The following is a 13,894-nucleotide window of genomic DNA, read 5'->3' as shown; positions in this document are numbered from 1 at the left end:
TTTCCTCGTCGACTTTGTTGAAGTTTGACAGTTAAGTTTAACACACGCTGTTCTCTCGTACGCGCTCGCTCGCACGAAGGAACGGCCTTCTCCTGCGCGCGAGGCGCAGCCGTGTAACGAGCGCGATCCCCGTTCAAGAGCTCCGCGCCGAGAGCACACGGCGCGGCGCGACGCGGCGCCGGGGTCCTTCTCCGCGTCGCGGTCCCCGTCGCGCGTCTCGGTCGGGCCCCGGGCTTCCCCACTTCCCGCGTCGACTCTCGCCACCCGCCGGCACCGACGGCCGCCGTCGGTGTGTGTCGCAGTTACACCGAGTCCGTTCGCGCACTCACATTAAATCCCGAATCCGCGCCGGCGCGCGTGCCTAAGCACCACCTCGTTCGGCCCTCCTCGTCCGCGCCCCGGTGCCCCCTCACGCGCGTCTCCCCTGGTCGCGCGAGGGATTTTTGGATCGCCACCACCGTCGTCCACCGTCACGTGCGCGCGCGATCGGGTACCGTTCCGTTTGTTTGTCCTTCGACGAGAGTCAGTCAGTCAGTCCGTCGGCGGGGTGTCATCGGGAGAGGAGGATATGCCCATCGTCCGCGTCGCGCCGAGAGACCGAGAGTACGCGTGACTCGCGTGCGAACCCTGAAGATCCTGACCGAGATCCGAGATACGTAATATACATAAGTAGGTATATTACGGATCTAGGGATTGCGGAAATCGGCGCGAGTTACGGTGAGTTCAAATATCGACGCTCTCGCGTTCGAACGATCGTGTTTCCCGCTCAATTCAAATCAGTTCGTCGGTTCGCGTTTCCGTTTCCGTTTGCGTCGCGTCCCGTTTACTTTTGTTTCACCGAGTACGGCGACTGTCGGCGAGTGCCAAGGGTGCGCGCGATCGCGCACAAAGGGGCGTCCCTGCGTCGGAAATTGGTTGGATTCATCGCAAATTAACACCGGATTTAAAAATCAGTGATTAGAGACTCAAGGAGAGGACAGCAGGAAGGCCCGGGAGTAACAACAAGGGGAAAAAAACGCACTTCCGCGTCCACGTAACGAGATCGATCGATATCGGGATGGAGAAAGTTCGCGCGCGCGGTTGTGCGTCGGCGTCCCGAAATTCGAGAGTCGCGCGTCGAGCGGGAGAGTGAAGTATGTGCCTTGCGTGTATCGACGAGCAATTCACGTGCGTGGAAAAGCAAACGTGTTCTACATTTCCGCGACGACGACGTTACGGACGATTCATTCCTCCAAGTCGAATCGCGGAGTGAAGTTAGCTGCTTTATTCCTCTTCTCCTTGACTTATTGTTAGTCGAGGCGAAAGAGTAAAGGAGTCAACTACCAACTTCACGTTTAATTATGAAGGATCGTCGTATGAAGGTGTCGCGAGAAAATGACGTTTATTAATATCGGTAAAATTGTGAATAAGTTAAATTGTTTTAATTGAGAAAATTAGAGACGACTATAGCTTCCGCGCGCTTTTGACTCGCGATTAATGCAACGCGACGCGATGCGCGTGCGCACAGTAGCGGGCGCATACGGCACGAAGTGCGCTGCTCTTCCCCGCCGGCTTTTCATCGTAAAAGGCGCGCGACTCTTATTTCTGGCCGCGCCGCGCCGCGCGACCGACCGTTGCGTCGCGGTTTTGCGTAACCGGGAGGACGAGTTTTTTTAAACGACCGTTCCTCTTCATTCCTTCTTTCCGTTCTTTTTTTTCTCTCTTTCCTTTCCACCTCGCTTAATCGAGTTCCGTGCGCGTCCCTCCGTTCCCATCAGGTCGTCCGACCGGTGGACGGACGCGGAATAAAAAGGTCGAATTTTCTCCGATCCTTTGCATTCTGACGTCGGGGTGGCTTCGGCAAACAATAAACACCGGTCCCGATATTCATAATTTATACATCCGTCCCTACCTCACAATTCCGCTTGTTATCTTCCATCTTTTTTGTCGGGAGAAGCCTCGAGAAAAGTTGCCGGTGTAACGTCGAGCCGATCTCACCCTCAGTTTTATTTTCCTCCTCTGAGTAAAGGGTGCAAAGGATCAAATCTTGCAATACTTGACGTTCGTGACGCCTCGCGAAAATCGTAACGCCCGAGGATAAGCCCCCGTTCTCTCTTTCTCTCTCTCTCTCTCTCTCTCTCTCTCTCTCTCTCTCTCTCTCTCTCTCTCTCTCTCTCTCTCTCTCTCTCTCTCTCTTTCCCCCGGTTTCTTTCCCCTAATACCTGTGGTTGGTGTGCAGTGATCATACGGGAATTGATGCATACGGAATCGCGCGCGAGGCGAGGAGGCACGTGACGCCGATCCGTCGTATCCTCCAGCTTCCCCCGGTTCTTCGTCGCGGGACCGATCGGCGCGCATTGTGCATCGTACACGTGTGAGGAGGGCAATTTGCATCCAGACGACCCCACACCTTCCCCTGCCCGCGTCCGTTCGTCATGCCGAGGATCTCGACGGCCGCAGCGATGGAAACATGAGGACCGTGACAGATCGCGCATCCGATCGACGTAGCTCCACTCCTACCGGCCATAAATGACGTAAGTACCCCCCCTTCATTTCGCCACGCGCATGATTCGGCACGTCGCGAAACACGTGGTGGTATATACGAATTCGCGGCACGATCGGGGACCGCCTGTTTCCAAATCGTCATTGCACCAAATCTATATTTCGCAAATATCGAGGTTACGTATTGTAAATATGGTAATAAACCGTGTGATCTCTTTCATTTCAAGAGGATTCATTTGAGACGATTTCGACATGGGCTCCCCAATTTGGCGGCTGACAATTTTAATTGAAGTAAAATGCAAAGCAGTCTGCAACTTTTTTGCCGCGTGAGTTATTCGCGGCAAATATTCCTTTTTACGAATCTGGAGGGGAAAAAAGGAGTTGTTCAACTGATATTAAACTGATATTATGCTGAACTGGAACCGTAACGTTATTTATGCGAAAATAGAAAAAAAAAGGAGATTGGCTATAACAAGATCGGATCTCGGCAAAAGAACTTTTATTATCTTGAGATTTTAATTAGCGGACTTTTTTGCATTTTTTGCACGATTTATTTCACCGTTATAAGTGCGCTCAACAAAGTTGACGTTGCAATTATCGCGAGTCACGCGCAGATTTTATTTATAGCAGAGGTCACTTTTTTAAGATCGAGATTCAGACACATTTTGATTTTAAATCTGCCGATTTCCACACGTGATACCCGAATAAGTCGAGTACTATAACCCGTAGAGGATACTGTATCCAATCTATCTAGCACACCGTTTACGTAATGTCGCGCAGACGGTCCGAATAAACGCCTAATTAAAAAGTCACGTGAGATTATACGAGCCTAAAGGAGCTAATAGATAGCATTCCCGGCGACCGTTACGAAACCGACGCCGATGAAGAATGCAGCGAGGAATGTCATTTGTCGCCTCCGCTTATCCAGTCCTGCGTTAATTTAAAAAAGATGCACACGCAGACGCGCGATTTTATTCTTTATTTTCAGCAATATTATTCGTATAGCGCCGCATATCGGCTATTCTTTATTATCGCTCTTGTTAACTGAGACCTAATGACCCGATCGATCGGCTGATCGATCTGACTTTGATTTCCGCGTCGTTAGCGCGCCGAGGCGCGCCAACATCGCGTACCTGTATACCTGCCTCCGCGCAGCGCACGTGGCACGTTGTTTGCCAAACAATCGCGCGCTTCGAACGATTCGGGAAGGAGAGCGCCCAACGTTTCCGCCCGAGAGAAGGTAGACTCGCGGTCGTGCACGCATAGCGTCGAAAGCGAGATCTAATTACTCTCGTTTCTTCTCACCAGACGCGGTCTCCCGCGGTCGCGAAAGACGGAACGTCCTCCTGGCGAGCGTGCGAATCGCGCTCTTGATTTCTTTTTCCAGGAGGAAGCGGAATCTCTCGTCAAACGTCGCGGATCAACAATAAACGTTCACTCGCATAATTAATGATTTCGCGTTTACAACAAAGAATTAATCTGATCAACTTACGAATACGCCGTTTTGCCATTTTCACGGACATTGCCCGGCAGTTACATCGTCAACGATCGAATACGCGGGAGAGCGGATACAAAAAGAGAAAAGCAGCGCGCGTAAAAGCAGGGCGGAATAGAACTTTCGTTTTCAATATTTGCGATCGTGTGCTCGTACGCGCACAAACCGAAACCAGCGTGAATCGCACGTTGTATAACGTAAGCACGCGCTTATATGGCTTCGCTACCGTTGACTCGAGAATCGCTAATCTCGTTCCAATTAAGCATCGTACCTCCAAAGTGGAAGAATTCGATCTCGTTTGGGAAAGAGAAGGAGAGAGAATCGCCAGCATCTTGGGGATACTGAAATATAGCCGCGGAGAAAATGCGGAAAACTACAATCTCAGTGGTATAGAAATGTTTTAAGGTTTTGCTCATAACGATTATACTTTTTAAATAGTTGCGCGCTGATTTTTCGTCGTCTCGTTTTATTTATAACCGTCTGGGCCGTTAGACGTCGCCGAAGCTTGCCTTACAGGTTTCGCGTTGCAGCCGATCGGTCGCGGGTCTGTTAAGGTCTCCAAAGTCGGCATAATGAACAATACACGACATTTTCTGTCATTAGATACTGTCATTGCGCCTTGTTTAATCGCGTCTTACGTTCAAATACAAATCGATGATTGGACCCTCTTGTTAAGGTAAATTAACGAAATCCTTTCGAAAATGGAAACATAAAACTCTGCACTTTAAGCAATATGCGCAATATAAAATTCGTTTCCTGGCTCAATATTTCCATCTCACAGTTTTATTATACACGAAATATAGTTATTTAAAGGAGAATGAAAAAAGAGACCGCACATTGCTACTTGATTTCGACTCGATTTGCTCGAAGCAATTCGCCACAACTACGCGAGTTAACTCACTTTTGCATAACACCGTGCAATTATAGGCTGATATATGCGACGCTGTGTACGAGGTTGCTTTCTGTTTCTCTGCTCTAACGGCTGATTTAATTTACCGCTGCCGCTTTCACGTGTGGGCAAAGCTGTTACTAATTGCGCGGAAATATTCGACGCGCCGCGAGTTTCCTTCCGCTTGGCGCGTTGCCGTTTCCTCGATCGTCTCGCGCCGCCGTATTAACGGCACTCATGAAATCAGAGTTTTGATACGCGCATGTTCGTTTCGGAGTCTCGTGCCGTTCTTTCGTCAAGGAGGGGAGGGGAGGGCACTTTCACGCCGGGGAGAAAAGCAACGTTTCGATAAGTATTCGCGGTGAATAGTTCACGTACGAAGTAGGACGCCGCAAGTGTTGCGTCGGTCTCCATTAACTCTCCGTAGCACAAATTTTATATCGCGCACAGCACGTTCGTCTTTCCGATGTAAATTCATCATTTCATTGCGCATGAAATGCACCGTAAAATGATGGAAGAACTTAATCTTACTTTCCTAGTTATCCCTAGTTATCCCTGATTGTTATAGATTTATTCAATCTTAAAAAATGTCCAAAAGTGTTCTATATAAACGCGTGATTATCGTGAAGCTTATTTGTTCGATAAAGACGCGGCTAACTAAATATAGAGTAAGAAATAACTGAGAGCTTCCATTTATCAAGAATAATCGTCCTAACGACGAAAGGGTTAACGGTTAATGGTTCTCCCCGAGACGGATGTATCGAATTGCGAAACGTTCCGCAGCGGGAAATATTTTAAGTCCGTCTCGCAATCGCGGTTATCTCGTCGATCACTCGATCTCCCGGAGACACCGTGTCAAATGAGGGAAAAACCGCACAAGCGATCTCGCCGATGATACGATGATAAAGATGCATATGATGTATGAACGTTACGTCCGGGTTGGCAGTTTACCTCTTATCTTGAGTTTACCGCCTGCAATTCCCCGAGCGAGTCCGTCGAGCACGTAAAGGACATCCCCGACAATCATTTGTTGGGTAACGAGTCCAGTCTCGAGGAAAAGGTTACGATCGTGCCACCTCGATTTTTACGGTTCTGTTCGAGGCAATAATCCAGGTTCTTTTCGCGTCCTCCCTTGCTATATTATTGCAACGCGCAAAGCGCGCATGTAGCGTATGCAGGAGATTCTTCTTTCCAAACAAAGCGCATTGTGATTAAATTTACACGGACAGTGCACTTCTTCTCTTTCTTAAAGTACGTAGTTGTACACTATTTTCATCTTTACCCTTTCTATAGTTACGTAAAGAAATACAACATTTTTAGAGACTTAACATATACCTAATTAAATCAGGTTAAATTAACGTAAGCAACAGGCTTTGCTGAAAAATGTTAAAGGAACTTATACTGTAAGACAAAAAGATTTGAAAAGCGTTGCATGGTTGCGCGCACAAGTTGCGTATGCTTCCGAGTGACATTTATATTATTGATCGTATGTATTAATTACTTATTAGATGCATCGAGCATGAATAAGATATCGTCTCCGCGATGACTGTCATCGTAGACAAATTAAATCGCAATCATAAATATTCTAATATAATGCGTGAAACCTTGAGAACACCATATTATCATGTAACGCCGCGAATATAAGCGATATTGGTATTACGAGGACTGCATTTATGATGCAAAAGGCTATGCGTCCCGTCTGATATATCGCAAATTGAAATCGCCGTTTTAACCGCCACGATTGCCTCACTGTTCTCCATTACGCAATCTCGCTCTCCATCGCGCCCGCATCTTCGAAGGGGGTTGAACGTCGCGGAGTTCGCAATCTTCCACCTACCATCATCGTCCTCGGGTTAATAGCTTTTAAATGTCTCTGAGATCCAACGCGAAAATCTATCAACGTGAATTCCTGGAAGACGAAACACGTTTTTTAGCGTATACCTTTTATCTCGTATTTCCATCTCGCGTTATTAAAGATATCTCTCAAATATATTCCGGCACCGAGAACGCTTGAAAAGGAAGAATACCGAGAAGTATTCCTTCAGGCTATCGAGGAATACGCGACAAGGATGTAGGAATACAATGAATCGTGCAAAAATAAATAAAAATCCCAATTCGTCATGACTCACGTGGATTTTGTCAAAGATCAGTTATCGTCGTCGTCGTCATTGTCGTCATTGTCATCGCTGTCGTTTAACACATTATTTCTGGGAACTTTCGTGCAAGAATGTGCAATTCATAAAACCGAGACCCTGGTTAGAGACCAGTCATCGTGTAACGAAGCGACGTAGGTGACGGTTGAAGACGCGATTGCCAGTGCACGGGCAGAAAATTACGGGCTCGCAGGCTTTTAAGCACGGCCAGCTGGGATCAGCTGTGCGCGTCCGCTCCGATCGAGTGTACGCTCGACGATTGCAAAAGTGAATCGGCGATTTCTTGAACGTCGAAAGTCCTTTCCCGCGAGACTGTGAGTCGCGCGGGAGACTCGACGTCGACATCGCCGTACTTAATCGACGCCGTTCCGTGGAAGAGAGAACGTCATGCCGGGCACGACAGTGTCTCGAGAATCGGGCATTGACCCATATACAAAAATCGGTGCCGGCTAATCCGCCGTGTCACAAGTAAAACGAAGTCGGTTAATTGACTCGCGCGCGTCAAGCTTAACGAATGAAAAGGCGAAATCGCGACGTCGCATCTCGACGGGTTTTGCATCTCGAGACATTTTACGCGGATTATAAACTTTCATCGCTCAATTAAGAGATATAAAAATACGTTTATATGTACTGTACTATATGGAGCTTGGCAGCGTTTACTTGGTTTTTATTTATTTTTGCTACAGCCTTATAATAGTACGGTTGCGAAATTATAATGATTCCCTCTCTTAACAGTCATCGATTTCAAATAGGCTCTTCTCATTTTATCGCCGTGTTTTGCGCGTGCTTGCTAGAATACCTAATAGAGAAACGTGTCATAAAATCGAGATGAGAATGAGGGAGGTGCGAGATGATACGCGAACGCGAAAGAGCGTCTATAAGTGACCACATTTAAAAAAAAAGAAAGATAGCCGCGTATGTTACAACGCGCGAGATAACGTATCTCCGCGTGATGCGATTAGTTCGAGAAACACCGCGAAGTGCCGGGTTTACGAGCAGCCACGCCGGTATATATCCCGTCAATAAAAAAAAAAAGAATTTACTTTCAATCGCACCGTAGCATTGAGACACACGGCGCGCCGCTCACGTGGAACACCACGTGAAAACGTAGGTGGCGAGGAACGGCCGCCTTCTAAAGAGCTCAGCGGTTCACCTGCAATTAGGGATTTACGATCGCGGACGTCTGACATTACGACGAAAAGGGGGATCCCCTCGTGTGCGCGGGGATGAGCAAATTGTGACTCCTCGGCGTGCGATACTTTCGCGGCCTCGGCCGGGCGAGCGTGCTTCTCTCTCTCTTACGCAACGAATCGCCCGATCCGAAGATGTTTATTCGCGATACGAATCTTTTCGCGAGGCAGCACAACAGAGCGTGCCTGTCGTACGTGCCCGTCGTGTATATATATGTACATTTCATACATCTTTTACGCGGACACCTGTATTCCCGGTGGAATACAGATTTTTCCGAGTTATCAATAACCGCGTTGGCGCGGCGTTGAAAGCGGCACGTCGCGACTTGACGCATCGTCGTCTGCTTTCTGGATCCAGCACGCCTGTTTATTTTGCGAAATATCCATCAATATTCTTGACAGTCTCGCTCTTGTCACACGGCAGTCATTGTTTATTAAACCTCTTGCGATTGCGTCCACGCGCAGCCGCTCTATATTTCCTTTCTTGGCACGGACTCATTGCTCTATCCATGGATATAATAAAAAAAAGATTTTTAATTTATTTCTTTAGATCTTTAATTTATTTCTCTATTTTTAATTTTTCTTCTGACTTGTCCTTTTTCATACTTGCTAGTAATAACCGTATTTATTCATATGTAGGCAATTTGTTCTCAAAGTACTTAGAGCTAACGGTTCGTGTAAGAAAACGACAATGTTATATTGACGAATCAATTATCGATCCGTGTATAATCCCGCCTGCGGTATCCGCGGGTCAAGGATAATGATGAAGACGACAGCATCGGCCGGCGCGACATCGTCGTCAACGACGACGACGATGACGCGCGTTGCTCTCCGCGTCTCGGTATATATCGTAGCGGCGATACGGTGAAAGCTGATATTTTGTAACACGCTCTCCTGCTATTCCGTTCCATTCCGTTCCATTCCATTCCATTCCGTGGTATTGCCCTGCTGCAGCCGTTCGTTCGTTCCCCGTCTCGGCTCGGCTCTCTCTATATACGCTCTCGAGAGTCGTCTCTCGTAATCAAATGCGAGAGAACCCAGCGACGGCGGCACACACAATGGCAGGCGCACCCAGAATACATTTTTCCCTCCCCGTCCACGTACCGCGAGATTCTCGCTTCGTGCCCGGCGAGATAGTTTGTCCGTCTATGCGAGATGGCAAGTCGTCGGCAAGGTGTGCGACAAGTTAGCAATCGAGTAACGCGCCGCGCGCGATGATGACAGCGTAAAGACCGAGTTAGAGAAACGCGAAACAGATATTCCTGCAGACAGCACAAAGGAACGAGAAAGGATTACGGTTTATATGTAAATTTATATATTTACTGCATTCGTGTTCCAATTTATTACCTATGTTTCTTATTATTCTTTGTTGTGATGAAAGCGCAGTAGTAAACGTATCTACCTGAAGCGGCTTGCATCAGTCTGAGTCGGCGAACATGTTGCGTGACTTAAATATTAATTCCGGCAGCTACTCGATCAACTGTCATTCCTTAAATATTCGTTGTCGGAAAAATGCGCGCAACCTTGACATGCGCCTTTAAGACCGCGGATCTCCATGGCGAAACATATCTTGATCTTGAGCGACAAGTGCGCAGATTATACTAATAGAGGTCCGAAGTACAAAAATCAAAACATCGATCCGTATCGAGAATACCGCGATCGAATGAATAATTAATTAAGTTTTTACCTACACGCTTTACAGAATCTTGTGATCCTTTCGACAAAGCTGTCCGTGTAAATTAAAAAGACATGTAAAAAGAGCCGTAAATGTCACGGATGTTACATTTTTCAAGCTAATCACAAATTTTACTCAAAGTGGAATATTGAGGTATTAATTAGAATCTACAGTTATGAGATGATCGGAAGTCTTAACTTAAATATGCAGAATCGGGGTCTTGAACGTATCCCCATGTAACGGTAAATTGTCTGTTATTAAGAGATAATATCTCTCTTTTCAACAAGGGATTTTTATTATTATTAATGAAAAAGAATTCTATTCGCCGCTATCGTCGTAGAAATTGTGTAACTAGTAGAATTTTTAGTAAAGAGAACAGTTGTGTAACATTAAATAACAATGTTACATAAATTTATTCTGTTTCTTGTATCGGCGGAAAGATAGCGAGAGTCGATTCGGTTGCTGCACAACTTGCACAAACGTTTGATTGCGATTGGTAATACAATCAACGCGCGTTCCAAATTTAACGACAATTATTTCGTCTGTGCGTTAATTGATTCTTTAATAGAGTTAATTTAGAAAAGAACATTTTAAAGCAACAAGTTTCTTTTCCTTATTTCTACATATACGAGGTATAATTTATATATTGTATATTTTTTATGATAATGGTTCTTATTTCTTCAAATAATATTTAATAATATAATTTCTTATTTCTCTGTTAAATAATAAATTTTATTTGTAACGACCGAGGATTGTTACAGTTTATTGGCAATTCTATATTTCTTGAATATCTTAACATGCAAATATGTGTTGATCGATCGGAAATAGTTCAAGTATCACGACCCATTAGGAATGAGAGTGTTAATTTGTTGTGTTATTACCGAGGCGTGAATTATAATTTGCGCGTGACAAACGATTGATTCATTGCACCTCGGTATGTATAACGTGTCCTCGATTGCGAGGAATTACCAATATCTTACATAGCGAAGGGAACAATCGCGCTAAGCGATTTTCTGCATTTCAGGTATGTGGTCTTATTAACGTTAACGGAGTTCAAGTAGATCTCCCAGATATCATGAGTATCCGTCCGTGTTTAACCAAGCGCGAAAACCTATGGGGGGTCGCGTTTTTGCACGGATAGTTTTGTTCCATGTATTTTGCTATTTTACGACTTTTAACGTTATTATGCCACAAACATTGTAAAAAATTAATACGCTAAGTATAACACAACACGGTACAATACGGTTAAAAAAGCTTAAATTGAAATAACTTAGTCAGATAAGTAATAACAAACTATTAACGGTAATACAGAAGAATAAATCCGGATTTGTGTTGACTATAAAATGTTCTCCTGGCACAAAATCTAAAAAGATCGAAATAAAATCTTCAAGAAGTTCGATTTATATTCTTCGGTACCGTTATGTACTCTTATACGTTCTATATTCGATTCGATTGGAGTTATTCAGCAAAAGCTCTTTGAAGGATTTGTCAAGGAAGATTGCAGTCGTGTGTGGCAACGAAAATTAGTAAGATAGTAATTTTCATTTTTCTCCGTAATGGAGCCATCAGTCCGACACATCAATCACGATCGTGTGGTTAATGATCTTCATTTGCAAGAATGCGCGTGCTATTTATTTATGTGCGCGCGTTACAACTTTGACCTGGTTTTAAGCAAGGATTTAAAATGCACGAGTCAAGGAAAAACGAGCGCGTATAGCGGCGGACATTCTTGCGGCGATTATTATTTTTACGTACGCGGGCATGTCTGTTATTACTACTAATAGCCCCGCCGTTACAGCGTCAGTTACATTTAGAGGTAGCACTTGCAATTGGAACTTTAATGATCGTACAGCTGTTCCGTGCAGAGCGACAGCTCCATATTCGAGTCACGTATCTAAAAATTATTGTGCGCGTTGTTCTTTACCTACATCGCACACACACATACACACATATACACGATTCTTATTCTATTGTGTACGTATATTAACAACGAAGAAATAAATAACAACGAAAAAATAAATCACTTAGATCAAAATCCAGAAAGCCAAAACAGTTGGTACGAAGAAGCTTTCTTTTTCTTTTGTAGTACAGAATTTTGGTTTATCCCTCCAGAAAATTTGATAGCTCTGGGTCAATGACCGCGAGTTCTTAAGTTACGGAAATGCGTCACATGTGAGCCAGGGAGATTTTTTCTCGCGTCGCTGGCCCGACCAATTTTTCATGCGTGTCACGCGTGCGTCGACTTACGTAGGTACCAAACGCGGCTTTTAAGTCCTCGCTTCGTGAGGAGCTCCAAAAAAGATATCCATCTTAGATCCTCGACACAATTCGGCGGTGACGAACCACCGAGTTCTTCATTCCTGTGCATCGCACGTCACGCGCGTGATTCGTGAGCGTATACAGAGTGTTCGTGAAATATATATGTGTACATGAGAGTCGAGTTAAGTGAAAGAAGTTTTCATAAACATGTATTCGGGCGTGCTCGTCAAGAAATTATTACCGTGCTAATTGATCGTAATTCAAATACTCCGTTCCCTCGTCCTCCAAAACAGGTGAAGAACCATTTTAACATTTTACGTTGACATTTTACATTTATCTCGATTTCTTGATTTCTTATTCCTGGATTAATCTTGGATATGTTTTTTTCCCACTTGTTTGGTTTCTTCGATACGTGTCGAAATCCGATCGCACGTTTTATGAACAATCGTACGAAATGTGCGTGCGTCAGTTGGCAACATGCAGATTCGTTCGTTTCATCACGTCGGTCGGTTTGATTTCTGACTTGGGCTGCGAGTCGCGAGGGGATACTTGGTGTTTGAATGCCGGTCAAGGTTGAGAATCGCTGTACCGATTAAAAAAGGACGGTCTGCCGTTAGGTGCGAAGACATAATAACGGTCATCGCAATTAATTCTACGTACAGGAAATTGACAAAAAATTGTACAGTGGCAGACGGCTGGCGTGAACTTCTCTTCTTTTTTTTTTTTACGTTGCCGCTCGTCGACCGCGTTGGACGGCAGTATATAAGTAGTATATAAGTTTGCCCGTAAGAAAATTAAAATTTATTTATGCAAATACGAGCTGATCCGCACTCGGATTTGTGGACGTGTGTGGGAAAACACGAAAATTGAAGCGAATGTGAATGTCAAGCCGAATATTCGGGACGGCTGTTTTCTTCCGCCCGTTCGCACGTGCGGGTATGTTTGCGCTTTTGCGAGAACGTGTGCGTTTATATTTATATACATATAAAAAGGTGATGCAATTAACCTGTCCGCAGTTGTGGTTTACGTAAGAATTTAGACGGTGACATTTTAATTTTTATCTATGCCCCGTGGCCGAGCGTATATAAATAACCCTTCTTTTATATAATTTGAAACGTTTTTTATTTTGCGAGTGCGAAATCCTCGCGTCCGGTGATGAGTCTCTTGAATTGTTATTCCGAGAGACACGAGAGTTTACAGAATTCACCCGTTCCTAGTACAAGATAATTTTTTTATGACAAACCATAAATTAACCTTAAATTATCGATCTTGACGAGAATAACGGGAAAAGTCAATATGCTTTTCCCCCCTTTCGGCGCGATGCACCGTGGCTGTTAGCTAATTTTTATTGCGTTTCCCGTGTTCGAATGTTGAAAGAACCGTCTCGAGCTGTTGACAATCGCAACGTGAAACACCAGTGTGTCACCGGCAACGGCTCAATGTCGTCATTGCCGCCACGACATTTCATTACGCGCTAGGTACATATCGAGTGTTTCGCACTACCATCCTAATTGTAACCTGCTGACTGAAGAGATTAAACAGCCGCGGCGTTACCGTCGATAGCTTCTGTTTCGTCATCGCGCCGGGTAAGCTATGTATTACGTTGATTAACAGGCATCCGGAATTGTGTAAAGGAATGGCGAGACTTCGAAATTTAATTTCTTCCTAACGGCCGAAGGACGGTTCTAAGACATCAGCGATCTCCCCTCCGCCTTCCTCCGTAGCTCCATCGCAATACAGAAAAGGTGATCT

At 45.2% G+C, this 13,894-nt stretch overlaps 1 protein-coding gene across 3 annotated transcripts in view; it reads left to right on the top strand.

The window, feature by feature from the left end:
* Window positions 1-231: 231 nt before the first annotated feature.
* Window positions 232-13,894, top strand: part of Sona (sol narae) — a 45,656-nt gene continuing 31,993 nt past the window's right edge. The window contains exons 1-2 of one of the 3 annotated variants that reach the window (XM_071702564.1): window positions 232-717; window positions 2,219-2,513. The gene's annotated coding sequence lies outside the window, so the exon portion shown is untranslated. Of the gene's footprint in view, window positions 718-805; window positions 1,034-2,218; window positions 2,514-13,894 lie in introns of those variants that run through there. The other 2 variants (XM_071702566.1, XM_071702565.1) reach the window with 2 other exon arrangements.

This window comes from Temnothorax nylanderi, unplaced genomic scaffold (assembly GCF_030848795.1).
Source record: "Temnothorax nylanderi isolate EJ_2023f unplaced genomic scaffold, tnyl_v1.0 TNYL_tig0031_pilon, whole genome shotgun sequence".
Lineage (NCBI taxonomy): Eukaryota > Metazoa > Arthropoda > Insecta > Hymenoptera > Formicidae > Temnothorax > Temnothorax nylanderi.
Note: the sequence above shows the minus strand (reverse complement) of the source record. Positions and strands in the feature narration are given on the sequence as shown.